The 15,649-nt window shown below is 45.6% G+C and overlaps 1 protein-coding gene across 1 annotated transcript in view; it reads right to left on the minus strand.

The window, feature by feature from the left end:
- The window catches only part of slc38a3a (solute carrier family 38 member 3a), a 144,482-nt gene extending 129,110 nt beyond the window's left edge, over positions 1–15,372 (minus strand). The window contains exon 1 of the mRNA XM_068052033.1: positions 15,137–15,372. The gene's annotated coding sequence lies outside the window, so the exon portion shown is untranslated. The remainder of the gene's footprint in view (positions 1–15,136) is intronic.
- Between the last annotated feature and the right edge of the window lie 277 nt (positions 15,373–15,649).

Genomic DNA, 15,649 nt, shown 5'->3' on the forward strand with positions numbered 1-15,649 from the left:
AATTTCCTGGTTTCCGGAGTATCTCCGTTAGTCCTTGTTATACTAAAGAGGAGATAGGATTGGGGACACAGGGTAGGCATCCCACATACACTATACATGTAAAAGGATCTACTTTCATCAAATTTGCAATTTACTTCATTATATTGCTATCAATGTAACAGAAAAAGCTGCATCTTGCACAGAAATACACCATAACATCTCTGTACTGTAAATTCAGAAATAACGATTGTTCCATACTATGCCCCTATACTTCCATGTGCCAATTTAGGCATCAGAGTTTAGGCTACCCCACATAGTTAATGTACTGTGTTATTGTCAAAGGCTGAAAAGCAGTGTAATCCTGCTTAACGCACTATATACTGATACGTGTCATTCTTTTCTTTAAATGAAATCTTAATTTATGCCCAATCCCTCCTTGCTTCATTTGCTCCAGTGCGTTCTCAACGCAGCCAGTGCCAGCTCCTCATGCCCCCTCAACCTGCCTGTGCTTCAAATAAAGCATCAGACATGTCACTGGGCTGAGTTCTCACGTCTGTGTGCCTGGGAAACTGGGTCAATCTATAAGCGGATGCGATGCAGCAATAATCTGTTCATTTGATGCTCTTCCATTGTAATGGCTGTGCCAGAGATCCTAAACAGAAGGAATTTTCCATTAATTAGTTGAATGTTCAATTCAATATCATAAGAATATTACCGATATAAAAGCAAACTATTAGAACGTTAGTTGCTCTGCTGTCAACAACACAAATATAAAGATGGTTCTGTGCACATACAGAGTTTACTATATTAAAAGGGGAGAGGGGTTTTGTTTGTTTTCCATCTTGTCTTTTCATTCCTGAAATGCTTCCCCAGTTAGGAAAACAGAAATATACCTAACCTAACCTCTGCCAATAATGCTCCACAGTCAGCTGCTGGGATTCACTCAGACACCGACCACTCCAGCTTTCCCTTCCACCAGTGCTTTGCACCTCACAGTTTTTTTTAGAGATACAGCACTGATCGTAAACTCACCACAAGGAAAGTTTTGGACAAGGTCTTACGTTATGTCATTGAGTGCTATCCCTTGGCTGGGAGATTTTGGGCTGAATTTTGTCGTGAGCGTGAAAATCCCGCCATCGGGATGAATTCCGGGTCAGGAACCCAGAAGTGCAAGTAGCAGGACATCAGGCGCAATCTTCACGGAGGCAGCCAATTAAGAAGCCACCTCTGGGTGCGCCATCCAATTAGGGTGATGGGCTGGCGCCAGTGGAAGGAGGGTCAATCAAAGTGGTCGAAGGGAAGGGCAGCCAGCAGCCCCACTATAAACGGTGTGTGCTGTTTAGGTGAACGGAGAGGGGGAGAATGCCACCAGATGGAGGTGCACTACTAATACTGGAACCAGCAGACTAATCCTCATGCTCAGAACTAAGGTGGATTGGTCTGCAGGGGAAAGGCTCCTACTTTAATTTTCCTGCGCGTGTACTGAATGAAATCTAACTGCTCGTTTAAAGATAATTTTGCATTTTCATGACACGGTGCTCTGACCTCCTGCTGTGCTCTCGCCTCCTGTGAGGAGATAAGCTGCAGACACAGCAGGGATCCCATGCACATCTGACAAACTGCTGTTGCCCTAGGAAAATGCTGGTTAATTGGTGCAATAATGGCCTTGATTGGCTTCCTGCCACCACCGGGCGGGTTGCCATCTGGGCACGCAGCCCGCCCCTGGGAAAAGCAGGCCAAGGCAGGGAAACTCTAGCGAACCGGCTCCATGCACTTTATAAACATTTTCCTGGCCCCTCCCCCAAACCCACCTCTAGTGGCTGGGAAAATTCCCCATTTTTTCTCCGAACAATGTAAGGTATCAAGCCACATATGATACCTTAAGTGGGACAAATTTTAACCTAACTCACCCAGGTGGGAAACCCATGAGATTGGATGGAATGACAGTTTTATACCACAAACATTATTACTCTCTGTTAACTTGAATGGAGAGTAAGATCTGCAGGGAGTTCAAACCAGCATTGTTCCCAATCCTGTCAAATTCCCAATGGGTAGGCTAGGTACTCCAGTGCTCGTACTAGTCACTCAGAGCCACTCAGAAAAGGAAGCCATGTTTGGTGCATTTGCACACTGTCTCCATTGTAAACCAAAATTAAAAGCTAATTACATACAGAAGTTTAGAAAATAGTTTGAATGAAGCAATGCTTGTTATTTACACTGGTCTGCTCTTCACTGAAAGGTCCATTTAGCTATTGGCCACAGGACGTGTGACAACTTGAAAGGATATACATAAACATATTTCAACTCAAATGTTGAAGTGATGCAGTGAGTTCTCAGACACAAGAAGCATGTTGCAACGGTTTTACACCTGGTGTTCACAGCTAACAGCGATCCACTTTTTGTAACAATCCTATGGGGCTTGGCTATGGGAAGGTGGAGATGTGGCCCCTTTCACCTCTGGAGATGAGAAAGGGGAAGTTGGGTATATAAGGCAAGTATCAAAAGATTTTGAGTGGAATGGGTGGAGTGAATGACCATGGATTATTTGATGTTTGCTGTTGACCTGGAGCACAGTTACCTTTTATTATTAAACACACTGTTCTGCATTTAACTGGGTCTGGCACTTATTTGGAAGAAGCTGAAGACTCCACCATCAGGTACTGTAGGTGGAACCTCACATTATCAATAACGCACAAGTCAACTTTTAATATGGGTGGACCAATATTTTTCACTGTCAGATGTCTTCTGCCAGGTACTGTCCAAATATCAATTAGCATCAGACAGAAGTTCAAGCCCTATGAAAGCTTCACTATATTGATATTTTGAGGAAACACTATCTTCATGAGAACTTCTGTAACTTTAATTTGAAGAAGGAAAATGCCCAAAAAAAGCTGCGCAGTATTTATGTCAAATATTATGACGATATACATGCTGAGTTTCAGATGGCACAGCTTCCTAGGAAAAGATTCCAGAAGCTGGGAAAGAAACGTACACAAACTTATCACTGGCATTCCAGTAAAGTATTCTATCCTGTCATTTATTTTTTTCACTATGAAGCATTTAAAAGAACTGTCACTATTAATTTGGTAATGTTGGTAAGATATAATTACAAATTTTCTGATTCTGCTGTCAAGATATAAGTACATTAAGAATTTCATGTAAAATCTGTTATATTGGTTAGACATAGGGCAAAAGTCACACCTAAAGGCACATCCTGCAAAAATGTTAAGGCTTGTACAAATCGCAGTTCCAGTTTGCAGGGCAAAAAATCTGCATGAAGGTAGGTTGTATAGCAGATTCAATGATACATTTAACACATTAGACATATCAACACTTTCAGAATTTAGGGGAGGGTGCCAGCTGCTTACACCAAGCTCTTGAGATCCTGGTAGGTACCTGGGAGAACCTTCCAGTCCATTTCTAGCCCCTCGCTCCTCTTGGACTTCCTAGAGTACCAGACCTTGTGAGTCTACTGAACATGGCAGCAACTACCCAGCTGCTTAAGTGAATATTGGAGATTCGTGGAGGATAAAAGCTCTACAAACAGAAATGGCCGCATGTTCCAATAAGCCCTTAGGATGCACTGCTGCAGACCCCAGAATGCCAAGATAGATCTGCTAGTATTTTAAATGATGCTGGAATAGCATATACTTATATACTTGGGGCTACCGGATATCAGAGAGATTCCAACATGCCTAAAAGGAAAATTAAATCTGGCTCTTATAATCTTGTCCTCACTCTGGTCTTTGTCAGTCCACTCTCAGTAAATGCAAGTACTCAAACTCAGGAGCATTAGGCTGTACATGGTGGATCTTTAGTGTAAAATAATCAGACACAGCTATCAACTATATTTATAACCAGTAGAAGTGACAAATTGTAAACACATTTAAATATATATAGTTTTGTTTATTTTTAAGAGTGCTTAAAATATATTATATTTTTGAACCAAAATGAATGACTGTCACTGCTAAAAGTGACATTTGGCAAGCACTGTAAAACATATTTAATTATAATAACACTGTTTTTGCAATGCTTCCATACTTTTTAGATTGTGTTTAGCTTTTAACAGTATATGGAAAGATGTTTATAATGTTACGACTGAGGTGGGAGGAGTGTACTGTTTATTCTAGTTCCACTTCTCCACTGGTCACAACATTTATTTAAATTTCCGAAGAAGGGTCCGAAGAAGAGTTCCGAAGAAGGGTCACTGACCCGAAACGTTAACTCTGCTTCTCTTTTCACAGATGCTGCCAGACCTGCTGAGTGGTTCCAGCATTTCTTGTTTTTATTTCAAATTTCCAGCATCCGCAGTATTTTGCTTTTATTTTAGTGCATATATTTAAATTTTCCTACTTACCGATACGGTCAATCATACACTCTATTTTTCCCAGAATAAAACACACTAACCAGGTTTTTTTTAATGAACAACTAAATTATCAGTTTATTATAAATCAAGTCTTAACCAGTAATGAAGTAAAGCATAAACACACAGATTGAAATTTTAAAGTTCCCTTTTTACCTTAGTGCGCACACACGCACGCACGCACACACACACACACCAGTTAATTGGAAAATAAAAAGGGATTTTTGTTTAGAGCTTGGTTACAGACCAAAAAAAAACTTGGGCTGAATACTTGCTCATTCTTGAAGAAAACAGCAGATGAGATATGTTGTGTTCCTAAAGTGGCATATAGTCTAGCCTCTGAGTACACATAGATGGGTCACTGGGATCTTTTAGAACAGTTCTTTTCAGGTGGCATTCAGAATTAATTTAGTAGGCTTTTCTTCAAAGACAGGAGACGAGATGAGTTGACAGAGTGGACTTCTCAGGGTCTTTTAGAGAGGTGCTGGAAAGCTGAGCTGGTTTGTGGTCTTCTCTCCTTCCTTGGGAATTCTCTTCTCCTTCTGCAGGCTTGACTCTTTAAACATTCAGCAAGAATCTGGTCCCTTCCGCCGTGACACTTCTTTAGCAGGTTTGTCCTGTCAAGGGGTGCACGACTGTCACTTCTCTGCCCACATCTTCCCCAGTTACCAGGGTTTCTTGTCTATTTTTAATGTGAGTCATGTGACAACCAGTAACCTTGTTGCCAAACTAGTTCTTTCAGTGTCCTCTTGATGACCCTCTTGTAAAAAATAACTGGTCCAACATTTCTTCAGTTTGACTATGAATTCCTCAAAAAATATTTTTAGTGAGAGTGACTGCCCTTGACATCAGGCAGCATTTCACCGAGTGTGGGATCAAGGAACCCTAGCAAAATTGAAGTAACTGGGAATCAGGGGAATACCCTTCAATGATTGGAGTCATACCTTGTACAAAGGAAGATGGTTGTGTTTTTGGAGGCCAAACATCTAAGCCCCAGGACATCATTGTAGGAGGTCCTCACGGTAGTGCCCTCGGCCAAACCATCTTTAGCTGCTTCATCAATGACCTTCCCTTCTTCATAAGGACAGACATAAGGGATGTTCGCTGATGATTGCACAATGTTCAGTACCATTCGCAACTCCTCAGCTACTGATGCAGTCCGTGTCCACATGCAGCAAGACCTGGACAATATTCAGACTTGCGCCGATAAGTGGCAAATAACATTCGTGCCACACAAGTGCCAGGCAATGACCGTGTCCAACAAGAGAATCTAACCATCTCTCCTTGACATTCAACAGCATTGCCATCGCTGAATTCCCCTACCATCAACATCCTGGCGGTTACCATTGACCAGGAACTTAACTGGACTAGCCATATAAATAATGTGGCTACAAGGCTGGGAAATCCGCAGGGAGTAACTCATCTCCTGACTCCCAAAAGCCTGTCCACCCTCTACGAGGCACAAGTTAGGAGTGTGATGGAATACTTTCCACTTCGCTGGATGGGTGTAGCTCCAACAATACTCAAGAAGTTCGACACCATCCAGGACAAAGCAGCCCACTTGATCGGCACCCCATACACCACCTTAAACACTCATTCCCTCCACCACCGGTGCACAGTGGCAACTGCGTGTGCCACCTACAAGATGCACTGCAGTAACTCTCCAAGCCTCCTTCAACAGCACCTTCCAAACCTATAACCTCTACCGCTTAGAAGCACAAGAGCAGGAAACGCGTGGGAACACCACTACCTGAAAGTTCCCCTTCAAGTCACACACCATCCTGACTTGGAAATAAATCACTGTTGCTGGGTCAAAAATCTGGAACTCACTCCCGAACAGCACTGTGGGTGTACCGACACCAAATGGACTGCAGTGGTTCAAGAAGGTATCTCACCACCACTTTCTCAAGGGCAATTAGGGATGGGCAACAAATCTGGCCTTGCCAGCGACGTTTACATCCCATGAAAGAATATTATCAAAACCAAGAGCAAGGTTCCTTGTATAATCCGCCCTTACAAGTATAGCTTGCTCAAGATTCAATATAAAATTATATTAACAAGCTGAGAAACTTTAGTGCCACCAAGCATCAAAACAGCCCCACTCAATACCAGACACTGCCTCAGACCATTTTACTCTTATCACATGTGCATTCTCTCAGCCATCATGTCCCTTTTCCAATTTTTTAAGTTTGTATAAGTTGAAGGCAATGTAAAGCTTCTGAATAAACATAACAATTATTAATCAACAATGCTCAGTTACGTTACTCCTTGAGTGTAATATGTCAAATTTAACTGCAGCTACAATGTTTGTGCATTCCAGACTAAGAAAATAGGGAACTGCATTTCGATCAGTACTAATTGATCATGGTCTTGTTACCTAAGTCTTTATTACATAAGCAGTATTCGGTCGCCCTTCCGCCGTCACAGCTGGGAGCCAGGAAAGAAGCTCCACCGTGGGCTGGATGGCGACCACGAGCGCAGCGTCAGCCTGGAGGACGCCGATATCGAGGAGGCCATGCAGGCCGTGGGCTGGCCCGCTCGCCAGGGTCGTGACCCCCGCCAGACGCCACCCCCTTCCCCCCACCCCCTCCCCCTTCGCACCCCCTTTCCCTGCACCCTGTCCCCTCCCCCCCTGCACCCACTTCCTAGCTCCCCCATGCACCCCCTACCCCCCACCCTCTCCCCCCGCATCCCTCCACCTCACATCCCCTCCTGCCTCGCACCCCCTTCCCCCGCACCCTCTCCCCCCGGCATCCCTCATACCCCCTTCCCCCCACACCCCGTCCCCCCTTCTCTCTCCCTCCATGCAATCGCACAACGTACTTGTTAGGGCCCCTGCTCAGGGATAGGAGCTAACAACCCCTCTGCCTTGTGGGCATCTAGGGCGAGACCAAGGCTAAGGGAGTAAACCCTAACAGAAAATCCGGAGCGAAATCCCGAAGGCAGTCATGTGTCACCTTTGGCATGTTTCCGGCAGTTCCTGGTGCCAAACATTGTGCACTCCTTTGGACCCCAGCAGGAAGGCCGAGAGGGGGGTTTTGACGCTTGGGCAACTCACAACCTCCATACATCTGCTCAGGCATGTGCCATGGAGAGGTTATCCATAGTTGCCTCACAGTGACCAAAGCATCACAGAAGGCAGCAGTTACGGGTTATAAGTCCAGCTCAACTGGCATCGAGATTGGACGCCACGGGTTGCCTTTGTCGGTGGGAGAGGTCATCGCATCTCACTGGACAGCTACCTCCCGCCTCAAACCGGGCAGCCACCAGTCAGTAAGGTTCTGTCCCGCCACAGTCCACCTGCTTCAATGGGTGCTTGGAGCTCAGGGTCATTGCCCGACAAGTGGACTGTAACACCGCATCAAACAGCACGAGAAAAAAAGGAAAGAAGGTACCAGCCCTTCATTTTGCAAGCTGGAATATCAGAACTATGTGTCCTGGCCTGTCGGAAGACCTTACACAAATCAACTCAGTAGACTCAATGTGGGCATTGCAGCACTTCAGGAGACACGCCTCCCTGCGAGCGGATCTCTAAGAGAGCAAGACTACACCTTCTTCTGGCAGGGTAGGGATCCTGAAGAACCAAGACAGCATGGAGTCATCAAAAACATTTTGCTCAGCATGATAGAGCCAACTTCAAATGGCTTGGAACGCATACTGTCCATCCGACTGCTCACCGCCTCTGGTCCAAGTACACCTACTCAGCATCTATGCTCCAACACTCTGCTCCCCACCTGAAGTTAAAGACCAGTTCTACGAGGAACTCCATATCATTAGTAGCATTCCTAATACCAAACATTTGTTCCTGCTGGGGGACTTTAACACCAGGGTTGGGGCCGACCATGACTCATGGCCCTCCTGCCTTGGGCGCTATGGCATTGGAAGGATGAATGAGAATGGACAGAGACTGCTGGAGTTGTGTACCTATCACAACCTCTGCATCACCAACTCATTCTTTCATACTAAACCCTGTCAAGTTTCATGGAGGCACCCAAGATCACGTCGTTGGCACCAGCTGGACCTCATCGTCACAAGGCGAGCCTCTATAAACAGTGTCCAAATCACACGCAGCTTCCACAGTGCAGACTACGACACCGACCACTCCCTGGTGTGCAGCAAAGTTAGACTCAAACCAAAGAAGCTACATCACTCCAAGCAGAAAGGCCGCCCGCGCATCAATACTAACAGAATTTTCTAACCACAGTTGTTACATAAGTTTCTAAATTCACTTGAAAAAGCCCTTCAAAACACTCCTGCAGGGGATGCAGAGACAAAGTGGGCCCACATCAGAGATGCCATCTATGACTCAGCAATGACCACCTTTGGCAAATGTGAGAAGCAGAATGCAGACTGGTTTCAATCTCACTTTGAAGAGCTGGAACCTGTCATAGCCGCTAAGCGCATTGCACTGTTGAACTACAAGAAAGCCCCCAGCGAGTTAACATCCGTAGCACTTAAAGTAGCCAGAAGCGCTGCACAAAGAACAGCCAGGCGATGCGCAAATGCCTACTGGCAACACCTATGCAGTCATATTCAGCTGGCCTCTGACACCGGAAACATCAGAGGAATGTATGATGGCATTAAGAGAGCTTTTGGGCCAACCATCAAGAAGATCGCCTCCCTCAAGTCTAATCAGGGGACACGATCACTGACCAACGCAAGCAAATGGACCGCTGGGTGGAGCACTAACTAGAACTGTACTCCAGGGAAAACGTTGTCACTGAGACTGCCCTCAATGCAGCCCAGTCTCTGCCAGTCATGGATGAGCTGGATGTACAGCCAACAAAATCGGAACTCAATGATGCCATTGGTTCTCTAGCCAGTGGAAAAGCCCCTGGGAAGGATGGCATTACCCCTGAAATAATCAAGAGTGCCAAGCCTGCTATACTCTCAGCACTCCATGAACTGCTTTGTCTGTGCTGGGATGAGGGAGCAGTACCACAGGACATGCACAATGCCAATATCATCGCCCTCTATAAGAACAAGGGTGACCACGGTGACTGCAACAACTACCGTGGAATCTCCCTGCTCAGCATAGTGGGGAAAGTCTTCGCTCGAGTCGTTTTAAACAGACTCCAGAAGCTGGCAGAGCTTGTCTACCCTGAGGCACAGTGTGGCTTTCGAGCAGAGAGATCCACCATTGACATGCTGTTCTCCCTTCACCAGCTACAGGAGAAATGTTGCAAACAACAGACGCCCCTCTACGTTGCTTTCATAGATCTCACCAAAGCCTTTGACCTCGTCAGCAGACGTGGTCTCTTCAGACTACTAGCAAAGAGCAGTTGTCCATCAAAGCTACTAAGTATCATCACCTCATATGAAAGGCACAATTCAGCATAGCGGCACCTCATCAGACCCCTTTCCTATCCTGAGTGGCGTGAAACAGGGCTGTGTTCTCGCACCTACACTGTTTGGGATTTTCTTCTCCCTGCTGCTCTCACATGCGTTCAAGTCTTCAGAAGAAGGAATTTTCCTCCCCTCAAGATCAGATGGCAGGTTGTTCAACCTTGCCCGTCTAAGAGCGAAGACCAAAGTACGGAAGGTCCTCATCAGGGAACTCCTCTTTGCTGACGATGCTGCATTAATATCCCACACAGAAGAGTGTCTGCAGAGACTTATCGACAGGATTGCGGCTGCCTGCAACGAATTTGGCCTAACCATCAGCCTCAAGAAAACGAACATCATGGGACAGGACGTCAGAAATGCTCCATCCATCAATATCGGCGACCACGCTCTGGAAGTGGTTCAAGAGTTCACCTACTTAGGCTCAACTATCACCAGTAACCTGTCTCTCGATGCAGAAATCAACAAGCGCATGGGAAAGGCTTCCACTGCTATATCCAGACTGGCCAAGAGAGTGTGGGAAAATGGCGCACTGACACAGAACACAAGAGTCTGAGTGTATCAAGCCTGTGTCCTCAGTACCTTGCTCTATGGCAGCAAGGCCTGGACCATGTATGTCAGCCAAGAGTGACGTCTCAATTCATTCCATCTTCGCTGTCTCTGGAGAAATCTTGGCATCGGGTAGCAGGACCGTATCGCCAATGCAGAAGTCCTCGAGGCAGCCAACGTCCCCAGCTTATACACACTACTTAGCCAGAGGCGCTTGAGATGGCTTGGCCATGTGAGCCGTATACAAGGCCACATGGTACAGCGAGCTCGTCACTGGTATCAGAACCACCGGCCGTCCATGTCTCCGCTTTAAAGACATCTGCAAACGCGACATGAAGTCCTGTGACATTGACCACAAGTCGTGGGAGTCAGTTGCCAGTGATCGCCAGAGCTGGCGGACAGCCATAAAGGCGGGGCTAAAGTGTGGCGAGTCGAAGAGACTTAGCTATTGGCAGGGAAAAAGACAGAAGTGCAAGGAGAGAGCCAACTGTGTAACAGCCCCAACAACCAATTTTATCTGCAGCGCCTGTGGAAGAGTCTGTCACTCTAGAATTGGCCTTTATAGCCACTCCAGGCGCTGCTTCACAATCCACTGACCACCTCCAGGTGCTTACCCATTGTCTCTCGAGACAAGGAGGCCAAAGAAGAAGAAGAAGAAGAAGAAGAAGAGTATCCATCAGCAGATTTCCAAGTGCTTTGTTTTATATCCATCGTTTTTATAAAGTGCTTAGGGCTGGAGAGACAAAATAACTTTGTACTATTCAATATAAGGCCTCAAGAGCAAATGCTTTGAAATCTGAATGTTCATTGATTTCCTGACCTGATGAAGCAGAATGTAACCAAACCCCATAAATATTCAACAAAACCTTACATTTATATAGTGCCTATAGTGTATTAAAATGCCTCATGGTGCTTAACAGTTGGAGTCAGACACCAGCAGGGATAGGAAGGAAATTAGGATAGGTGGTTGAAAACACTTTTGAAGAACTACATTTTAAGGAGACTTTAGAAAGTGGCGAGCAATGGAAGCACATAGAAGGGTTCAAGGTGGGAGGTCCTGAGTCTGCGAGTTCCAGTAAACAGCTGAAGCATCTACCAGTGGTAATACAGGGGGATGTAACACAGTGGAACAGAGTTGGAAAAGTAAAGCAAAATACTGCAGCTGCTGAAAATCTATAATGAAAACAGAAAAGACTGGAAATACTCAGCAGGTCAGGCACAATCTCTGGGGACAGAAACAGAGTTAACGTTTCAGGTCGATGACCTTTCGTCAGTACCTGCGCTCCTCTCTCATCTCTCTCCAGAGATGCTGCCAGACCTGCTGGGTATTTCCAGCATCTTCTGTTTTTAATGGTTGAGCAAAGGTTCAAAGGCAGATAGCCATGTAAACAAGTCTGTACATAAATGGCAGAATAAAGAGAGGCAAGAGAGAAACAGATATCTTGGGATGAATTTCCACTGGGAGTTTTTCTTATCTTCCATTACTCTGGAGGAAGAGCAGCAGAAACCCTGGGAAGATGGTTTAAGCAGTCTTTATGCCATCTGTCTGCGGGTTCTATCACTGTTCTGCTAAAGCTACGCCAGCCAAGCAAGCCAATATCCTTAGGAGCGTCCACCACCTGACCACAACCATACCACACCCCCATCCACAAGACACAAATATAAAGAATAGAGTGAGATGAAAAGTGACACAGAGACAGAAAACAAGAAAGGAAGACAGACAGAGTGAGATAAAGACCAGGGGCAGGATTTACCAGTCCTTTAGAAACTGGCTGGGAGGCAGAAGAGCTGGTAAAATGGCGGCGTAAGGTGTCAGAAGGGGAGTCTGATGTCCTCCCGCTGCCATGATATATTACCCAGTGGTGAGAAGCTCAGCGGTGTGGCCATCCCTGGGTGGCTAATCGCACCAATTAAGGGCCACCTCTCGCCCCCACCGGCACTTTACTGGCATTGGGGAGTGGGGAGACAACCGGCAGCTTCCCGGGAGGGGGCCCTCCTTTGTGGCCAATCATGGCCCACAGAAATGCCTCTCCACAGCCACAGCGCTGGTAGGTGCCCCCCACCCCCCCACAACCGATCACTGGGATCTGCCTAATGGTGGCACTGCCCTGGCTGCAGTGCTGCCAACCCTCTGATCGGGCCGGCAGCTCTGGGAGGCGGGCTGCCGGCCTCAATTGGACGGTGGTCCCAGCGGCTGGTAAAATGCTGGCTTTCCTCCATTATTAACAACACAGTAACTAAATCACATTCTCTGAAACTGTATGTTTCAAACCTACGCATTCCCATGATGTCACCAGCCAGCAGTTAGTCATAGAGAAAAGCAGGGCACATTTTTAATTTTTTTTCATTCTTAGGATGTGAATGTCACTGGCAAGGCCAGTATTTATTGCCCAACCCTAATTGCCCCTGAGGAGGTGATGGTGAGCCACCTTCTTCAACTACTGCAGTCCACTTGGTGTAAGTACACCAACAGTGCTGTTAGGGAAGGAGTTCCAGGATTTTGACCCAGCGAAGGAACAGCATTATAGTTCCAAATCATTAAGTGGAATTTCGTCCCAGGAATATATTGATAAAGAAACTAGAATCAAAGAATCATACAGCACAGAAGGAGGCCATTCAGTCCATCATGCCTTTGAATGAGTTAACCAATTAAACCTACTCTCCTGTTCCTTCCCAATAACCCTGCAAAACTTTCCATTTCAAGTATATATCCAATTCCCTTTTGAAAGTTATTATTGAATCTGCTTCCACTAAGCGTTCAGGCAATGCATTCCAGATTGTAAAAACACACAGCATAAAAATATTCTCCTCATCTTCTACTGGCTTTTTTTGCCAACTACATTAAATCTGATTCTTCTAGTTACTGATCCTCCTGCCAGTGAAACAGTTTCCCCTATCGACTCTATCAAACCCCTCATAACTTTGAACATCTCTATGAAATCTCCCCTTAAACTTCTCCGGTCTAAGGAGAACAATCCTGGTTTTTCTGATCTCTCCATTTTGATAAAACTCCTCTGTAACCTCTCCAAATTGAAAACTGAAGTGTGCTGCTCAACAGCTGTGCAATCCTCTGAATTCAGTCAGTGTCAGGAGCTTAGGCAATATGCACTTACAATTTGATATATCTGGAGCACACAACAACATGCCCCCGAGCCAAATTCGGAGATATTAGAGCACATGACCACTTGCTTGGTTAAAGAGGTAGGTTTTTAAGATTGTCTTAAGGTCTTAAGGAGGAAAGGTTGGTGGAGAGATTTCGTGAAATTGCCCGCTAAAAAGAGATAGAGCAAAAGGTAGAGATAGGTGGCAGGACAAATATGGGAATTATCTGGAGCAGAAAACGACCCAGGGCTCCCAGGAGATTCAGAGTGCAGTACACACAGAGAGAAGGGAAATGAAATGGTGAAAAAGAAGCAGACAGGCAGACAGAGAGTGGCAAGAGCAAAGCTACTTCTAGGATGCAAAGAATGAATTAAAACACAAATCAAGGTCGTTAGTCAAAGGAGCAGATGAAGGAAGCTGAGAAGTTGTGTGATAAGGGACATAGGAAAATCATGTGGAGGGAAGAAAAGAGACAGACTGAGGTGAAACAAGAAAGAAAGACAAAGGTGTTTATGCAGGCTGAGTGACAGAGCGTGAGACAAAAAAAGGGTAAAAAGTATATGATCAATGCCAACATAGAGTGAGGAAGACAGTAGGAAAGGGGGCAAAGTGGGGACAGACAGAGAGAGGCTTAGGGTAGCTAAATAAATTGACACATACATAGAAACTGCCATTATATGGCTGGCACTGAGACAGTACCAGCACCATCTGTGCAAATCTATGGGCAGAGAATAGTCAGTTATACTGTCTGCTTGCAATGCCACATATGCACTCAAACATGCATGCTCAAACACATGTACTCTAAGTGCAGTTTTACTGGCTTCCTATTCTGCATGTATATTCCTCTTAATCAAAAATATCTTACTGTCCTATCAACCCTTTTCAGATCAATAGAAATTAGAGGGACAATTTTAAAAATAGTAAATACAATGTGGGCTTCACACCAGTCACAATTGCTCCACAAAATCCACAGCACTTGGAGAACATTTCATTAACATCGGCACTGACCAGATTAAACTGGCACAGGCAGCATTACCCTCCGCTTTTGTCGCTGGCACACACACACATACAAATCTTAACATGATGATGACACTAAAAATACAGCTTAAGGGCAGAGTAAGACGTCACAGTAATCCTGCAATCCATGCAAAGGCCAAGAATTGTGAGCATAGCTTCTCCAGGCACTTTCGGAGTGCCAAGTGTCCCCAATTCTCCAAGTTCATGCCTGAATTTCAGTGCACATTTTGGAAGCAGGGATGCAAAATGCTTCATATCACTGGTTGTGAGGCAGAAAAACAGGTAGAGAAAGGGCAAAACTACACACACACACAGGGTCAGTCAGAAACCAGTGGAGTTAAATTCCTGGTTAGCATTTCAACACCCTCCCCAAGATAGCTGGTTACCCGAGCTCTGCGATGATTTCAGCCTTTAACTCAATGGGAATGTTCATATACCAGGCTCTTGTCTGTGACCATCATATTAACACATTTCTCCCCATTTTGTCATGGTTACCAAGCCCTTTCTGATTTCTCCGCTGATACAGCAAGCCCGTCAATGTTAATCTTACTCCCATTTCCATCACCCAGGGCAGAGCACAGACACCATCACAAAGCCTCACAAAAGCGAACTTGGAGGGAAAGCAGTTCCCCAAAGTAAAAGTTAACAGAAGCAGCTTGCGTGTAAACGCGCTCCTTTTTATTCAAGCAACAGAAATCGAATCCCATTTAATTCCCACCCCCATTCCCACCCCGGCTTTTTTGTTTGTTTTTGTTTCAGATCTGCCTCACATGTGCTGCTTACCCAGGCTCTGTGTGTCTGCTTGTTGTTCCAGGTTGGTGGAGGCTTCCCTGACTCTGGTGTTGTTTCTGGGTAGTCAGGGAATGTGGCTGACTGACTGCTACTGCTCAAGATGTCACGGTGCAGATGGATAAAGGTCTCAGTCCTGGAGCCGTCTGAGTAGCAATGAATCGCGGATGTGTCTGTCGGAACCCTCCCACCAATGTCTTGTCAGTGCGCTCCGGCTATGTTATGATGCTGGGATCCGCCCCCCTGGCCTCAACTCCCTGTCCAGCCGCTTTTACCCCACCTCCCAGCGTCACACAACTACACAGGGAACAGTAACATCATTCACTAACCATACAAACCTGATCACCAGACACAAGACTCTTTATATATATATATATATATATATATCAAGAGTTTATAGATATATTAGATATATCAAGTCTTTATGTAAATATATGTCTCAAGAGTATCTTCTTCTTTGGCCTCCTTGTCTCGAGAGACAATGGGTAAGCGACTGGAGGTGGTCAG

The sequence above is a fragment of the Heterodontus francisci genome, chromosome 19 (assembly GCF_036365525.1).
Source record: "Heterodontus francisci isolate sHetFra1 chromosome 19, sHetFra1.hap1, whole genome shotgun sequence".
Lineage (NCBI taxonomy): Eukaryota > Metazoa > Chordata > Chondrichthyes > Heterodontiformes > Heterodontidae > Heterodontus > Heterodontus francisci.